Raw genomic sequence first — 16,261 nt, 5'->3', positions numbered from 1 at the left:
ATGGAAATTCTTCCTTGGGAGCTATAATGGAAATTTTGATGTAAATATTTAAGTGAATCCCACTTGCTTTTCAAAAAAAAATTATCATTTTTATGCTTATTTTTTACCTATTTGTTAAATTAAGGCAACATTCCAGTATGCCATTCTTTCCTTTACCATCCCTTCAAGATGCTCTTAGCAATTGCATCACAGCATTGCCTTTTGCTTTCCTTTCTCCCTACACCCTCAAATTTTATCAGAACATTAGGAAAATTGCAATTGAGAACAGTATTTAAATCTGGAGAGAGACCTGAAATTGTACTTCACATCCAAACACCTACCCCCACCCCAGTTCATGTAGACTTGAGGAAGCAGAAGTTAGAATCCCAGTATCCTAAACTCACCTTCAGTTTTGGGTCTGCATCAGATCCAAAACTGGAAGAGGCCTGTTTTCCAAATCTGGTTTTGATGCACCCCAAGGCAGCTGAAATCTCACAAAAACAACCATTGTTGTGTGATGTGCATTAAAAATAGATTTTTAAAAATAGAGAAAATAACTATTGAGATTTCTGTTCTGTTGTGAGCTATAGCTCTTGTTCAGTTTTGAACCTGAACACTGAACTCTAACCTAAACTTAACCTGGATCCAGATATTAACTCTTCACTCCAGTTCCATTTACAATAACATTGGGTATACTGTTGGTTTGGGGTTTTTTTACTACAGATCTATCTTACAACAGATCATTTTTTTCTGTTAGTCTAGAATCTACAGAATCTAGTTTCTACCAGAAACAGAGCAAAATCCTTGTTTGGCATGGAAGGTTTACCCCATTTTCCAGTGGTTCTAAATATAATGGTGTTTGCATTCAGCATGGGGGACTGCAGTGGCTGTGCAGGTTTAAATCCTGGTTACAAGTGTTCTGAATATGGAAAAATGACTCCGGACAGAGTGGGAGCTCCTCAATGCTGTCCTTAGCCTACCCATTCGAGTGTGGCGTTAAAGTGCTTTGACAAAATTCCAGCTATTCAAAGCAGACGTGTTGTGTCTGTATTCAGCACAGAATTGCACAAGGTAATATTAACATAGCTTTCAAATGCAAAATTGGATTCTGCATGGTGATAGCCAGGTGGGGAGATAATTTTATCACTAGGCAATCTCAAGAAAATGTTTTATTGTTAGAACTTTGTCCACCTCTTTCCCCAGCCTCTGGAAAATTCCAGACAACCAGTGTTACAGTGCCATAAAGCAAGGAGGCAAAGAACTGTGAGAGGCAGAGGATTTAAGGACAGTCTTCACCGTTTAGTTCTGGTATCCTTTACCTCCTCTCTGGAAGCATAGAGCTTTGCTCTCAGCTCTTTGAATCTAACTCCTTCTTTCCCTCTAGGAATGCCTGGATGGCATTAGAAGATCAGAGGAAGAGGATTCCAAGAAGTGAGACAAGGAAAAGAGGGACACAAACAGGAAGGGTCCAACCAGAAAAAGCCAAAACTGAGCACTGTATGGTGACCCTACACCTGTTGTGCAAGGTCCCAGTGCCTAAAGGGAGAGCACCTTCAATCGACTGTACAGGCCCTGGCAGCAAGACTGTTGGTGAAAACCCTGCAGGGGGCCTCCACTTGCTATGCAGTCTTTCTCCACAGGGATAATGGCTCTGCCTCTCAAGCCACTTACTCGCTTTTCCCCAGGGATTCAGCTACACTCAGTCTCCTCTCTTTGGATGTTTGTTTCGGAAGCTAGTTTTGCTCTTATTTAATGTCTTCTAAGTTCTCAGAGAATTTACAAACATTAATGAATTAGTCCTTAACTGAAGTATTATTGTCCCCATTTTATAGATAGGGAGGCTGAGTCACCAACAGTGTCTATGGCTACAACTTGCCCAGGCTGTCTCCAAAGATATTTTGCAGAACCACAGAGAATTTGTGTGAAGAATCAGAGGTGGTATCACGTATGTTGCTAGTCTAAGCTGAAATACTCTTCTTCAAAGAAGAATTGAAGGCAGCCCTATGCCTTCAGCTCTATTTTTATCTATTTTTCTCTTTTATTTCCAGGACAAGAAGAAAAATAAGAGATTGAATTCCCCAATTAAAACTTAGGTTCCCTTATCCTGGAGCAATGGGACTTACATTAAAAGATGTCCTCTACCTTTCTCTTTATTAGGGAAGTCTCTCGTGGGTTGGTTTGCCTTCAGATCCTGTGCCAAGGTCCTCACACTATGCTCCTGGAACTGAGGGAAAGCATTTAAATATCTTTTCCCCTCTCTCCATCCACTCTACTTTGCTCCCTTTGATCCCCTGGACTTCAAATAAGATCACAGACAAAGCAGTCACTGTTCTCTATGACTTTATGCAAGTCACTTCACCTCTCTTTCAAAGTTTCATACATGTTGGCTAAATAGCCACAAGCCCTTGAGCAAGAAGCTTAATCGTACATCTGGATGACGTATTTCTCATGGATCTGTGTGCAGGCTCTCACAGCCTTGAGTTGTTCCTTATAGTATGTCTGAGTTTATTTTAGCCAGGTTAGATGGGGGTCTGCAGCTTCCTGGTCTCGGAGTTTGGGTTTCAGCCATCTCTGCCTTGTTCTGAAGTCTGATGGACTTTCACTTCCAATCCTTTCATCGCCATGTTTTTCAGTCATGGTACTTTTCAGAAACGTGACCCCTCAGTAGGACTGCAAGGGTCTGTGGGTACAGAAAGGAAAATTTCCCCAGTCACTCTTTTAGTTGCTAACCCCAGGATGGTGTGTTTGAGAATCAAGCTTTTTAGTTTTTTGACCAACAAACTGGTGTCAGTTGCCTCGGGAGTTACTTCCTAAATGTTCCATGTGAATGAGCTCATGGTCCTGCCAATCCTCTACCCAACTCTCTTTTCCCCCTTTAATAAGAAACTGCCCTCTCTGGATATAGAGCTATCCATTAAGATGTATTTGCTTCACACTCACTACTGTACATAAGCAAAGAGATTTTGTCCTTTTCCATGACCCACACTAGGGTCTCTTGCAGTCTTGCCCATATCTGTCATTGGTTAAAGTTGTACATTAACTTGACTTGTGGGCAGATAGACAAGACTGCACCTCTTCCAGTAAAGGGTTAATCTATCATAGATATTTCCACCTTTTGGGTTGAGATGGCTGAGGTCACCACATTGAAATTCTGCAGTGCTACTTATATCCTTGCTTTACTCTTGCTCTCCCTTGTGCATATAGACAGAATAAAGTTAGCTCCCAACATTTCATAAGCTGCCTCTTTGCTAAGCCCATCTCCTCTTATAGGACTGCTCACTATATCTGCTGAGTCTCTGGAATTATCCACAGGATAGTAGAAGAGGGGGACACAGGACAAGAAGAAATTACACACTGGTAATTCAGTTTGTCAGAGTCCCTTTTCTTCTCTTCTGTCTCCCTCCCTTCTCCCCTTGTGTTATGAGATCCTATCAATTATTGGCTGTAGAACTCAGTGAAGAGCTTGAAGGGATGAAGTCTGCCCTTATAGCCTCTGTCTTTCATTATTTCTTGCTTCCTGGCGTAGATGGTACCATCATGTTGGTCGTTTGGAATTTTCCACAGTGTGAAAAGAGGAGGGTTTTTTTCTGAAAACCTGAAAAAAATGAATTATCAGTAAGTTTTTTCCTTATCGTTGTCTTTGTTTTGTATAGTGAGTCCTACCTCCTTCCCCAGTGAAGGAAAACTGTATATAGGAATATGGCATTAAAAGCAAGGATACAAAGTTGCCTGTCAGCTCAGCATTTACAACAATCTGGTTCAACTCTCCATGGTTTTCCTACATGAATTCAATTCCCTTTAGCCAGAAAGGCAAAAGACACTTGTGTTTTATAGTCATTAACAACCCACTGATTAGCCATCCTTTGCCACCTTTAACAGCTGCCAAATGGCAGTACCAGTCTATTAGGGATCCAGCAATATACTCAGGTTTCTCCTGTTAGGGGTCATTCTTTAATTCTGTAACATGATCACATCCATCCATCACCTCTACAATTTAAAAAATTAATTTATTTCATAAATCTGAGGCTTATGAATCACAGCAACTTGCTCAATCTGTAGTGTTGGGCCAACTGAATCTCAGATTTAAAACCAACAATTACAGTCTGCACACAGTATAACTTGAACTCTCCTCCCTGTTCCTCATTTCCTAAGCCTTCTGTAGCATTCTGGACTTCCTGCTGATTTTTATAGCTCTTGGAGCAAGCTTGTCACAGCTATTATATTAGCATTTCCGTAGAAGACTAACAGAAACCTTCCAATCCATCCATATATACAACATTAGAGAGGGGCTGATCTTATGCTGTGTCCATATTTGGATGAATTTAGGTTTTCAACAGTTTATCCAAAGTAAAACAGCAGAAATCTCATGAGAATCGATGTTTCCTCCTCTACCCACACCACTTTTCCTTCCTGAGGCCCCCAGGAACTATTGCTGTCTAACGAGGATGGAGTGTGCCAGCTAAGTCGGGCCACTACCTTGTACTGAAATCTTCTGAGAATAGCAGGTACCTACCTAGCCCCGGGACAGCAGGAAGTGTCAGTCTGCTCTGCACTGTCAGTGCTGCCTGCTAGAATTAAAACTCCTAAAAGGTCTTGTGTGGCAACTGCAGGGCTTCTGTAGAAATGCTGAGACAAGAACATACACTTTTTTTTTCTGGGTTTAACTGTATCTCAGACAGCAACAGGTGACCTACATAAGTTTATTTGCTAACAGCAGAAGGGTTGAAAGCAGATCCGAACAAGGCCCAGGCATTCAGAGAGATACCAGTCCCAGTGGATGTACCTGGGGTGCAGCACTTCCTATGAATTATAAACTTCCAGTCCAGATTCTGTCTTCATTTGGTAGCAGTAGCACTGCCCATATGCTGGTTTACAAGGCAGAATGTGAAATGGGACTGAGCAGTGCCACATCAACAAGTATTTGAAACATTTAAAAAGCTGATTACTTCAGCACAAGGGCATCAGTACTACCAACTAGGGGATTCAGAGAAAGGTGCATCAGAGAAAGGATTTGTAGGTGGTTGACATACAGGGACAGCCAATTTTGTATTCCAGCAGAACTCTACTGGAAACTGACCAAAATAGAAGAGATCAAGACTCCGTAGTGTTTGGAGTGGATTGGTTCTACCACTATATCTATGGTCGCTTTGTAATAATACAATCAGACCCAAAACCACTAGAAACAATAATGGCTAAACCCCTCTGTAGCACCCCAAATGTTAGTGCCCCCACAATCATCATAATCATCAAGGCAAATCCCGAAGGGATGTAGCATCCTTGCAGCTGAAGCGCCATCCAGGCCGATCTCTAGCTAGGTCCTTAAGACAGGCTGGCTGGATGTTCATACTATGTCTCTCACTGGCGATCTTATTGGGCCACCAGAGCTTTTAGCACCTGAGTAATCACCAACCTTGTAACAGCATTCCTTGATAAACACACTTCCTAATTCATTGGTCTTTCATCCTAATATGTCTGTACTAAGCAAGCCACGGAAACTAAGCTATTATTGACAGAGGGAGTTGCTGGATTTGGCTATGAATATCCTCATTGCTGATCTTGTCCAGTCACTTAATATAAAGCAGCTGGCAAAGGCAAGGAGAATTGAAAACATCAATTTGCTGCTCTTCAGCCTTCCTCAGCACTCTCATTTCACAGCTGTACGGTCAAGTTGATCTAACTGTGGTTCTGTCAATCTGTAGATCCGTGGTAAGCTTGATGTCACGATGCCTCCAAAATATTGCAGTGACTGCTGCAATACAAGCATCCACATCTTTCAAGCATCCTCCAGTGCACCTGCAACGCTGTTCAGAAAAGGTAGATACCACTTTTCTAATGTTGGCCGACACCTTGAGAACTTTCCGTTGCAGAGCTGTCAAGTGCAAGTTCTGATGGTGTGAGGGGCAAAAACCTCGCTGCCAATGAAGAGGGACTTGCTACAGTGAAAAGTAGTGAGAAACTACCAAATGGAAAATGGCCGGTCAAAGATAGCAGCTCTGGAATATAGATCAAGCCTTTAGGAAGGTACAAGAACTGGTGGACTAAAGAAATCATGAGTAGTGCAGAGTCACCCAAATTATACAAGGTGATCACTCAGGAGGGACAAATATTACAACAAATGCCTTCTCTAGAGTCACCGCTGCCATAATGCACACAGGAAACTGTAACCTGGTAACAGCTAGGCAGATGACAGATTGTGATCACTGCTTTTGACTGAAAATTGTCTACACCCTACTATTGTTATACCCTCCCACCAGTCTTCAGCCTGAACCCCTGGTTTGTTTCATCCACCTATGTCTTGTCTTTTAGACTGTAAGTTCTTTGGGCCAGGGATTGTCATTTTCTCTGTTTGTGCAGTTTGTAGCACAATGGGATCCAAACTGGTTGAGTCCTCTAGGCATTACTGCAATATAAATATTAAATAATAAAACAAAACTACAGACATCTGTAAGTCAGATACAGTAGGAACAATGGGAAACCACCCAACATGCAGCCATAGAGACCAAGAATGCTAGAGAGTGCAGAGATGGAGAACAAATTTGGCCAATGCTGCAGTGTTGGAAGAGAATCTAGAGACAGATAGGTCCAGTTATCTGCTCAGGGAACCACACTCTTTCAGAGGCTATCCATCCACCTGAGACTGTGGCAACAATGTGACTGACTAGTGTCAGTGTTAGTAATCTCTGGCCTAGGGTGTTTTGTGGAATAGAAGTTCATTTGTTTAATGTGTTTGTAAAAATGGGAAAGGTGTCATATGATGAGCGGAATCGAAGAAAGAGAATGAGGGTTAAGGTGGAACTTTTAATACTGTGCGATTTAGAGGCTTTGTGGGGGGGGGGGGGGGGCTTGAGGAGGTTGCTCCTGTGTGGGACATGGAGAGAATCAACTGAGCCTGAGCATGTATTGCTGGCCTCACAGTATGTTTAATGAACACTGTTCCTTATGTCTCTGCTGATGTTTTACATCATTTACTGCTAATGAAGCAGCCAATGGTAATAGTAAAGAATAGATTGTTCCACTCCCTGCTACCCCGTGTGTTTGTAGCTTTGGCCAGTTACCTTATTCCAGAATAATCTTATTGGATATGGGGGAGAGGGTAAGCCATCATGATCATTGGGTTTAAATGCTTTGAGCTCCATTGATTAACACCTCTTCACCAACCCTGCACACACAGAACTAGATCCTCAGTTGGTGTAACTCGGCATAGCTCCAGCTACACAAGCTTACACCATCTGCAGTTCTGGCTCTTGGAGCTCAAAACTTTAAAAGACCCAGTTAAATTTCTGAGGCTGTCTCTAAAATACCTCATTGCTTTTAATCAAAGATTTAAATGTCCTCAGAGCAGGCCTGAGCTAGGAATTTAATACAGTTATAAAAGATACAATGTAAGGATGTCTGCTTAACAGTATTACTTTCTTCTTGTATTAAATTGCTCCTCCTTGTGAATGTCAGGGACTAATAGCATTGGCTAGAGATCCAGACATAATGCAGCCAGACATTATGCAAGCTTCTACATGCAGCTTTGATAATGTACCTCAGTCATGACCTGCAACACTCCAGCTATTTCAGCTCTGGGCTCTCTTCTGCAAAAATTGCCAGTAGCTGATTTATTGTGCCAGGTTGCATGCTGGTTTTTGTGATGTGGAGTGAGATCCATTGGTGATTAGTCTCAGACCATCAAACTACTCTTCATGTGTGATTTTAGCAAGATTTATCTTTATGTATATGCAAGACTAGTGTGGTAACCAGCTCCCCGACACTATAGCCCCCCATCAAGAACATGTTTCCAGTGTAATCCCAAAATAGTACCTACGTTTGTCAGAAAACATTTATTTCAATTGACCCTGTGAAAATATCTAACTTGATCCCATAGGAGTATGATTTAGCTTAATATGGTCAAAATCCATTGTTCCAATCTCAGGACCTCAAAGCGTGGATGTTCTAGCTGCAGTCCTTTTTTAACTCCACTGATATTGCTGACATTTAAATTGGGAAACGCTATGGGCAGATTTACTACCAATTGAAACCTAGTAACAGTGTGTCTCAACTTCTGCCCAGTGTAAAATATTTCTAGCCTTATCCTTTAGATTTAGCTTATATCTAGGGTTTTCTAAATTACCCAGCAATGTTCACTGTAGAGTTGAATTATCTACTGGCTATTTTATATCTGAGTGCAGTAACAGTGCCATCAAGCGGCAATTTAGGTTAATCACAGGTTCTGTTTAGTGAGCACATTTGCCAGATTTAAAAGTAAACATAAGAGAGTGGAGAACGGCTTTGGAGTTGTGGCCAGTGTAGGTGCTCAGGTCCCAGGGTGATAAGCACTGTTGAAGGGCATAGAAGGGAAGCTGCTGATGACGTACATTGAATCAATGAATTCCCTTGGCTTCCCTGGCCATTTCCCTTCCACCTACATTTTGGGCTGCTCTCCCGCCCCCCTTCTCCTCCGCCTTCCCCCCACACACACACACGGAGTCCCAGTAGGTGAGACATTGTGACTTTACTGTAGATCTGAAGGCTTCCCCATGAGAAGAATACCTAGGTCTGGAAAGTGCCTCGCTCACTGCCACCTTTAGAAAACTGCATTGTTAAGAAGGGGTCATTTCTACCAAAGATATGAGATTCTCATGTCTAGAAGTTTGGGGATAAAAATCCCCTAACTGTACCTACTGTGTTGATATGGGATGTTGGACCATAACCTCCCTTCTTTCTGCAGTGAGTGCTATTTATTTTTAAATGAAGATAGGAAGCATCTCTTTTACAAGAATCTTGTACCATGAAAACACCACAGAAAAAGGCCTTAAATTCCTGTTAGAAACAAATTCCAAGGTATGCTGTGCATCACTTCCATTAGCATGTGTACAACTGAAATGTCCTTTCTTTCCTCAGATCAGAAACTTAGGCAAGGTCTACACTAGGGGGGGGAGTCAACCTAAGATCAGCTACACTATTCATGTAGCTGAAGTTGCTTAAGTCAGCGTATTTTAGGTTGATTTACCTAGCCGTGAGGACGGCAGCAAGTCAATCACTGCTGCTCCCCCGTCAACTCTGCTTCCGCCTCTCGCACGCAATGGAGTTCCGGAGTCAACGGCAGAGCAATTGGGGATCGATTTTATCGCGTCTACACTAGGCATGATAAATCGTCTTTCCCCAATAGATGGATCACTACCTGCCAATCTGGTGGGTAGTGTAGACATATCCTTTGTTTAAAGATATTCTTTCAGTTTAATAATTCCATGTAGGAGATGCAGTGCCATAATAGAAAACAAATCTGACAAGGGCTGGAATTTGACATTTAAATAAGTGGTTATGTAAATTATCATCATTGTACATTTTGCCATTGATTTGCTCTGCACTACTACTGTTCTGTAATCTGTTGCTGCAGGCTCAGTGATTCATCTGGTCATTTCTGGTAATCAGAGTGAGAAGCTGCTACAGAGCTTCCAGCTTAGTCAGTGAAGGTTTTATTTTGCACCGTGGCCTATGAAAACTATTCCCAGGATACACTGGGACCAATTATTTTAACAATCCATAGCACCTTGGAACTTGCTACTGGCTTCAGATTAATGATTTTGGGATACAGCATTTCCAAGGAGCCAGGGTGATATTTAACTCTGGATAGCTGCTGCACAACACCCAGAATAAAACAGAGTAAAAGCTCTTACATCTGTCGTGTTGTTGTACCATATCTCAGGGATGGGAGAGGCAAATTGAGTTAGCTCCAAGAACATGCTTACATTTGGCTCCAAAGCTTATCTTCAAACAATCAGAATGACAGATATCTTGGGGACCAACTCCAAAATTATCATAATAGTCGTTCCAAGTTTCCCAGTCTAGTTCATGATCTAAGAAAATTGGTGCAGTTTCTGAATGTGTTAAACATAATAATAAGCAGATAGTCGCTATGCTTTTAATTTTGTTTTGCTACTCATGTGATTTTTAGAATGGGTATTACAACAGGCAACCCAAGGCTAAGAAAAATGTGTTGCCACTGAGTTTTCTTCTCTCCCCCCCCCCTTTCCCTATATTTCTTTTAATATTTTTGCCATGAATAATAATTCATAATAATGGAAATGTGAGTAAAACAAGAGATAAATTGCAGCAGCTGAAAAACAGAGAAGAGGGAGGAAAAAAGGATAAGAGCAATAAAATCTTTAATGAACCTACCCGTTGAGAAGGTGCCAGGAATCTTAAGGAGTTATACAATGAAAAAGGTTTTGATGTTGTTAGAGTGACAGCAGAAGGTAAAGTGTGTGTCCATAGCTGTGAATGGGTGTTATTCATTAAATGTAGCACTGTTAAATATTGGTTCACTAAACTTAATAGCTGGGAAGTGACTTATTGCCTAGGATTTTCCAGAATTAAATAGGAGGCACCGCAGTAGTAAAACAGTGGAGAATCATGCCTAATGTTTTACACCAGTTTTCATGCCAGTGTAACTCAGTTTACTTCAGTGGAACTACTGGTAGAATTAGACTCCTGAACATAAGTAAGGATGGATGAACTTGTCTGAAAATTAAGAGGTGGAGTGGGGATTGTGTAATCCTAGCTGCATATGTTACTGTGACTAATTCTAGTGACAACATCAGCTATTGCTTTGATTGTGTTGATCTGAAAGATTTGTATAGGTCTTTTTTACTAATTGAAATTGCATGGGTAACAATCTTTTTACTGTGGCTGTCATAGGAGTTTCATAGGAATTTGTCTGGAGGACTGTAACACTGATTATATGTCTGAGAGTAAAACAGCATACACTCGCTTTGGAAGCTTGCAGATGGGATTGCTGTCAGAGAAACACAAGCAATAACCTGTTTCTTGAAAATGAGATGACTTGACTTTGAGTATGATCCTCTATTAAATAAATAAAAAGGTAAAAATCAGTCATACAAGATGTTGACTTCGGAGGTTTATAACATGAGCTGATTTTGTTCGTACTGTATCTGTATTTCATTGAGATTTGGTTTTATTTTATTTATAACCTCTTTTCCAGAGTATCCGTTTTGATGTGGTCCCTGCTCTATTATATGGTATTTGGTTGACATTGGAAACAGAACTTTATAATCTGTTTTGTGCAAACCTGAAATGTGGGGTTTGGGACTGACGTTTATTGGATAAGAGTCTCTAAGCTGAGATGCATATGTAGAATAAGGTGTGTGTGTGTGTGTGTGTGTGTGTGTGTGTGTGTGTGTGTGTGTGTGTGTGTGTGTGTGTGTGTGTGTGTGTGTGTGTGTAAATTATTCTCATTCCCAAAAATAAGGAGTGGCAAGAGCACAACAATTTCAGTTTTGTGGCATCTGACTTTAAACAAAGATGGTGGTTAAAAAACAAACATTGTTACTTAGCCCAGACTGGAGCTTGATCTACAGCAAGTGATTGTTGAATTGACTGAAAATCGATCTGAGGCTCATTTGCACAGGAACATACTCTGTGCAATATGCGATGTAATGTTTTTCAATAAGTGATGACACATTGAGTCTAAGAGAAGAACAAGTTCAAACCAAATCAGGGAAACCAGATAAACAGATTATATGCCAAGGATTATTTTTGCCCTATCACTGGAATAATGTAAAGTGTTACTGTGGAGTTTATAAATGAACCATCAAGAATAGTGACCTTTTTTTAGAGGGGTGGAATTGTGTAGAATAGGGCGCTTTGGATGGCTGAAAAGGGAGGATGCCAAGAATATTGGTTTTTGTAAATATGGATGTAATTTCTCTACATAAAAATATATCAACAAATATGTTACTGTCCACTAAAATTGGATTTTGCTACACACTTGACTTACGGTAATAACATTTTTGCTGGTATATACAGCACCAACTTCCATTACCTTTGCTTGAGGGTATGTCTACACTGTAGAGACTATACTGGCATTGCTACATCAACATAGTTATGCTGCTGGCATAAACCCATAGAATAAATGCAGCCTATGCTGACAAAGGGAGTTTTTCTGCTAGTGTAGAAACACCCAGGGGCGGCTCTAGAAATTCCGCCGCCCGAAGCAGGGCGGCGCGCTGCGCCGCTCACACCGCCCTTCCCCGGTCCCGCGGCCGGGGCAGAAGGGCCTGTGGACGGTCCCGTGGTCCCATGGCTCCGATGGAGCATCCGCAGGCATGCCTGCGGGAGCTCCGTCTGAGCCGCGGAACCAGCGCACCCGCCGCAGTCATGCCTGCGGGAGGTCAAGCGGAGCCGCGGGAAGAGGGGACCCTCTGCAGTCATGCCTGCGGCAGGTCCGCTCATCCCGGGGCTCCGGTGGACCTCCCGCAGCCATGACTGCGGAAGGTCCGCCGGAGACAAATGCCGCCCTGCCCCGACAATGCCGCCCCACACGCCTGCTTGGCGCGCTGGGGTCTGGAGTCGGCCCTGGAAACACCACATCCCCATACAACAGTCGCTACATCGACATAGGCACTCTGCCGTTGCCATAGCTGCATATACACTGGGGGCGATATCAGCGCATAGCTGCATCAGTCAGAGGTGTGGATTTTTCACACCCCTCACAAACATAGCTATGTTGACCTAACTTAAATGTAGACCAGACCTTGTTTCTGCTTTAAATGAGTCGCTCCTTCCCTACCTATCAGCATAGTGTATGCACACCCCATAACAAGCTCTTTTTACTAGATATGTTTGTAATTACCTCCCTTGCCACCTCTTCTTCTTTACATCCTCCCTCTCCCGAAAAAATAGGCCAGTCAAATATAAAACTTTAGATTTTGTAGCCCGGGCCATTTGGAGATCCACTGAATGAAAAAAAAAAGGGGGTGAGGGTGTTAAAGTCAGTGAAAAATACATTTTAAATAACACTAAAATCCCATTTCTGCTTTTTTCCCAAACTTCCAAGTAGAATACTATAGGATGAAATGAGGAACATGATATTTCAGGGGGATTGGTTTCTTTTATGGGAAGTTTTCAAGGGGAAGGTTAAAAATTGGGCTTATAAAGTGAGGCAAGCTTCAATCTTAATTATGAAGGAGCCATTGCTACTCAAGAATATAACATAGGATATGAAGACAGCAACAGACATTGCCACTATTTCTAGCTCATCTTGACTGTATATTAGGAAGCAGTTTGTTAGGAAAGTAGCCTCCAATTTGTTTGTTATAAAAAATTAATGTATCAAATCAAAGTACATCTTTACTTGCTCAAATTAATTGATTCACATGCATTGTCACATGTTCCTCAGTCAATCAACCTGAAATACAAATAAATCCTTTTTTAATAAACAATTTTCTGCAGAATTTTATGTAAAAATCTGTGTGTTTGGAGGGGGGCTAAGCGTCTCAGTTTTTTCAAAGCCAGCAAGGGCTCAAGAAACTTTCCATGCCTAGATGTCTGTGTGTCTCTCTCTCAGGCACTGAATGTAATAAACAACCCTTGAAGGGTTATCAGTCACTTTGTTTTCTTTCTCATTTCTTCTTGAGAAAGAGGCAGCAGCACTAAATGATCCTGTGATGTAATCTTATGCAGTTTCTGAATTACAAAACCTAGTCAAAAAGCCAGAAAAACAGGTTCACACGCCTGAAAATCCTGTACTTTATAATATCAAAATGGTACACTGTACATTTATGTATTTTGCTTCCAGAAGGTGCTAGGCACTTAACAGATGGGTGCCTGCACCAAAGAATTTACAGTCTAAGATGCTAATCTTGCAATTTACAATACATGGAGTATCAAGATAGAGGCAGCTGCTATTTCCAGCTCTGCTTGATTGTTCATATATTAGGAAGCAGTTTATTATAGCAGTGTGTATCGCTTTCTTGGTATCCCATGCATTGTAAATTGCAGGATGAGTACCATAGTTTGTAAGCTCTTTGTCACAGGCACCAACTATTAATTGCCTAACACATTATGGAATTAAAATAAATAAATCAGTTTCACACCGTGGGATAATTTTTACTGGTTTTTATTAAATCAGTTTTGATATTATTTGTGTATACACTAAATTGCAGGATCAGAGACTATATGGGCATCATATAGACAAAATAAAGATAAATGAGTGGGTGGTGGGAAGGAGTAACTCCTGCCATAGAAAGTATATTATCTATAGACTAGTCTTACACCAGGCCCTGTTTGTGAATACCATGAGTTACTGATCTATTGCACTATGTCCTGATGTATTAAAAAATGTGCCAAAGGAATAACTCATTTTTCCCAAGGAAACATGATTCAGGGCTATGATGGCAGTAACAAGTCTGTCCTCTTCAAATAGTGCTTTGGTGTGTTACTGGCTTTTCCATTCCTAGTAGCATCTTTCCTGACACAAATTGCTACTATTGATGCTTCCATCCCTGGGCAATGGTGATCCAGAAATGAGCCATATCACCAGCTAATGTCTCTCTGGTGATGCTCTTCAAGCATCACCTGGATCTGCCATAATGTATCTCCTGTGTGCTGCCAGTGGCTGTGTAAGATATTGTGTTGTTGTCACCAGTCCTTGATGTGGTCTTTCAGAGGGTCTCTATTGTCCCCCGATTGGCTTTCTTTGGTTAGCACCTGGACAGGACAACTATTGGCCCCTGGCCTCTAATTAGGCCTAGTGGTCTCCTTCAGTCCCTTTGGGCCATGTTTCTGGAGGAAAGCTGGTGCAGGGGTGTTAGCCCTTCACTGTCCCGAGCCTTTCTGCCTCTCTTCCTTCTCTGAGCTCTTTCCTTTTATAGCAGGCCTTGTTTCCTGTATTGGTTGCAGCTGTGAGTGCCTGCCTCCACGATTGGCAGTTCTGGCAGCTGTGTAGGGATGTGGTCAGGCTGCTTGTCTGCAGGCAGGAGAGGCTCCCCTCCCCTTTCTACCTCTGCTCAGTATGGGGTTTGTAGATCCCACTACAGTTATGTTCTCTTCCATGTCCATCAAACCCCTACAACTATTTGTTACACAGTGTCATCTTAATGGTTTTTTTTTTAAAAGAAACCACTATGTAGCCTTCTCTGTCTCAGCACTTACCTCTCCTAGAACAAGGTCCTTGGTTGCGTTCCATTAATTGTAGCACAGAAGCCACATTCCTCCATGCAACTATCAGAGGGTAGCTCTGCTAGTCTGTATCCACAGAAACAACATGGAGTCCGGTGGCACCTTAAAGACTAACAGATTTATTTGGGCAGAAGTGAGGTTTTTACCCACGAAATCTTGTGCCCAAATAAATGTTAGTCTTTAAGGTGCCACCAGACTCCTTGTTGTTCCTCCATGCAGTTAATAACTGATTCTTTCGACTGCTGGTGACTCCTCCTCCTTTATTATTGTGTGGTCCACCCTATGGACCACTCCATCTTCTTAGTCCACTTCCATAATTATACAGACATCTCTTGTTCCTTCTTGTTGTGGTTCCTCTCCCACCTGTCAAACTGTCTTTTCCCTCACCTGCTTTGACTAAGCAAATTGTGGCTTTGATTTAAGTTCTTTCAGCTCAATGTCTCTTAAACAGAAGTTCTGCTTTTGGGTATAAGGAACATCCTCCCTTCTCTCTCTTTGTCTTGAACAATTTATTGCTTCCACTGGACCAAATTCTATTTAATTGTGCCATTGCAAATGTGTCTCCCAGTGTGATTGTATATGTGTAACAATTTCAGGAATCTGTCTATATACAGCTTATGAATTGTGTTTGATATCATATGTACATCTGTTTCAGAGGGCAAACTCCATTTTGAATGTGGGGCTTCTCTGTCTTTTCACCTCAGCCTTGGACTGAAATTCCAGGGGGGGGTGGCACAGAGAGAACAATGCAGGTTAAAAACTGGATGGTCCTCTATTCCCATGGAAGTCCCTTAGGACAAAGAGTTGGCTACCACCCAGAACCAGTCTGCCTAGATGGTCTGATGACTAAGCAGTGGTTCAGCTGGTAGGTGACTTTAATCACTTGATGAGGCTGATCATGGGGGTCACCTGACATAGAGGACTGGGGGGGTAAAAGAAAGGGTCTCTCAGTCCTTTGGGGAGAGAGTAGAATGAAGCTGGCTGGAGGGGGTTAGGGGAGAGAAGGGAGACACACACACTCAATGATTTGGAGGAGAAGCCATGGGCAAGAGGGAGGTCTTGAACACCCTAGATGACTCTGACCTAAGAACGTTCAAGTATGATGAGGAAACTGAGGCAGGAAAATGCATACAAAGGTTTTGTTGTTTAGTCTAGCTCTGTATATTGCTTGTGCTGTCTAAGGTGGAGTGATTGTGTTAGAAACCTTTACAAAGCCTGCATGTTATGTCCTTCAACTGTGATACATCCCTAAAGAGGTGAACTGTAAACCAGAGTGCCCATGAGGCTGGAATGCTGGAAAAGGGTGTTCTTAATCTAC

The 16,261-nt window shown here is 42.0% G+C and overlaps 1 protein-coding gene across 15 annotated transcripts in view; it reads left to right on the top strand.

The window, feature by feature from the left end:
- Window positions 1-16,261, top strand: part of SV2C (synaptic vesicle glycoprotein 2C) — a 312,143-nt gene that overhangs the window by 254,583 nt on the left and 41,299 nt on the right. The gene's annotated exons all lie outside the window — the stretch shown is intronic.

The sequence above is a fragment of the Mauremys mutica genome, chromosome 6, assembly GCF_020497125.1.
Source record: "Mauremys mutica isolate MM-2020 ecotype Southern chromosome 6, ASM2049712v1, whole genome shotgun sequence".
NCBI classification, from domain to species: Eukaryota; Metazoa; Chordata; order Testudines; family Geoemydidae; genus Mauremys; species Mauremys mutica.
The sequence above is the reverse complement of the archived record's forward strand: the minus strand, read 5'-3'. Positions and strand labels throughout refer to the sequence as shown.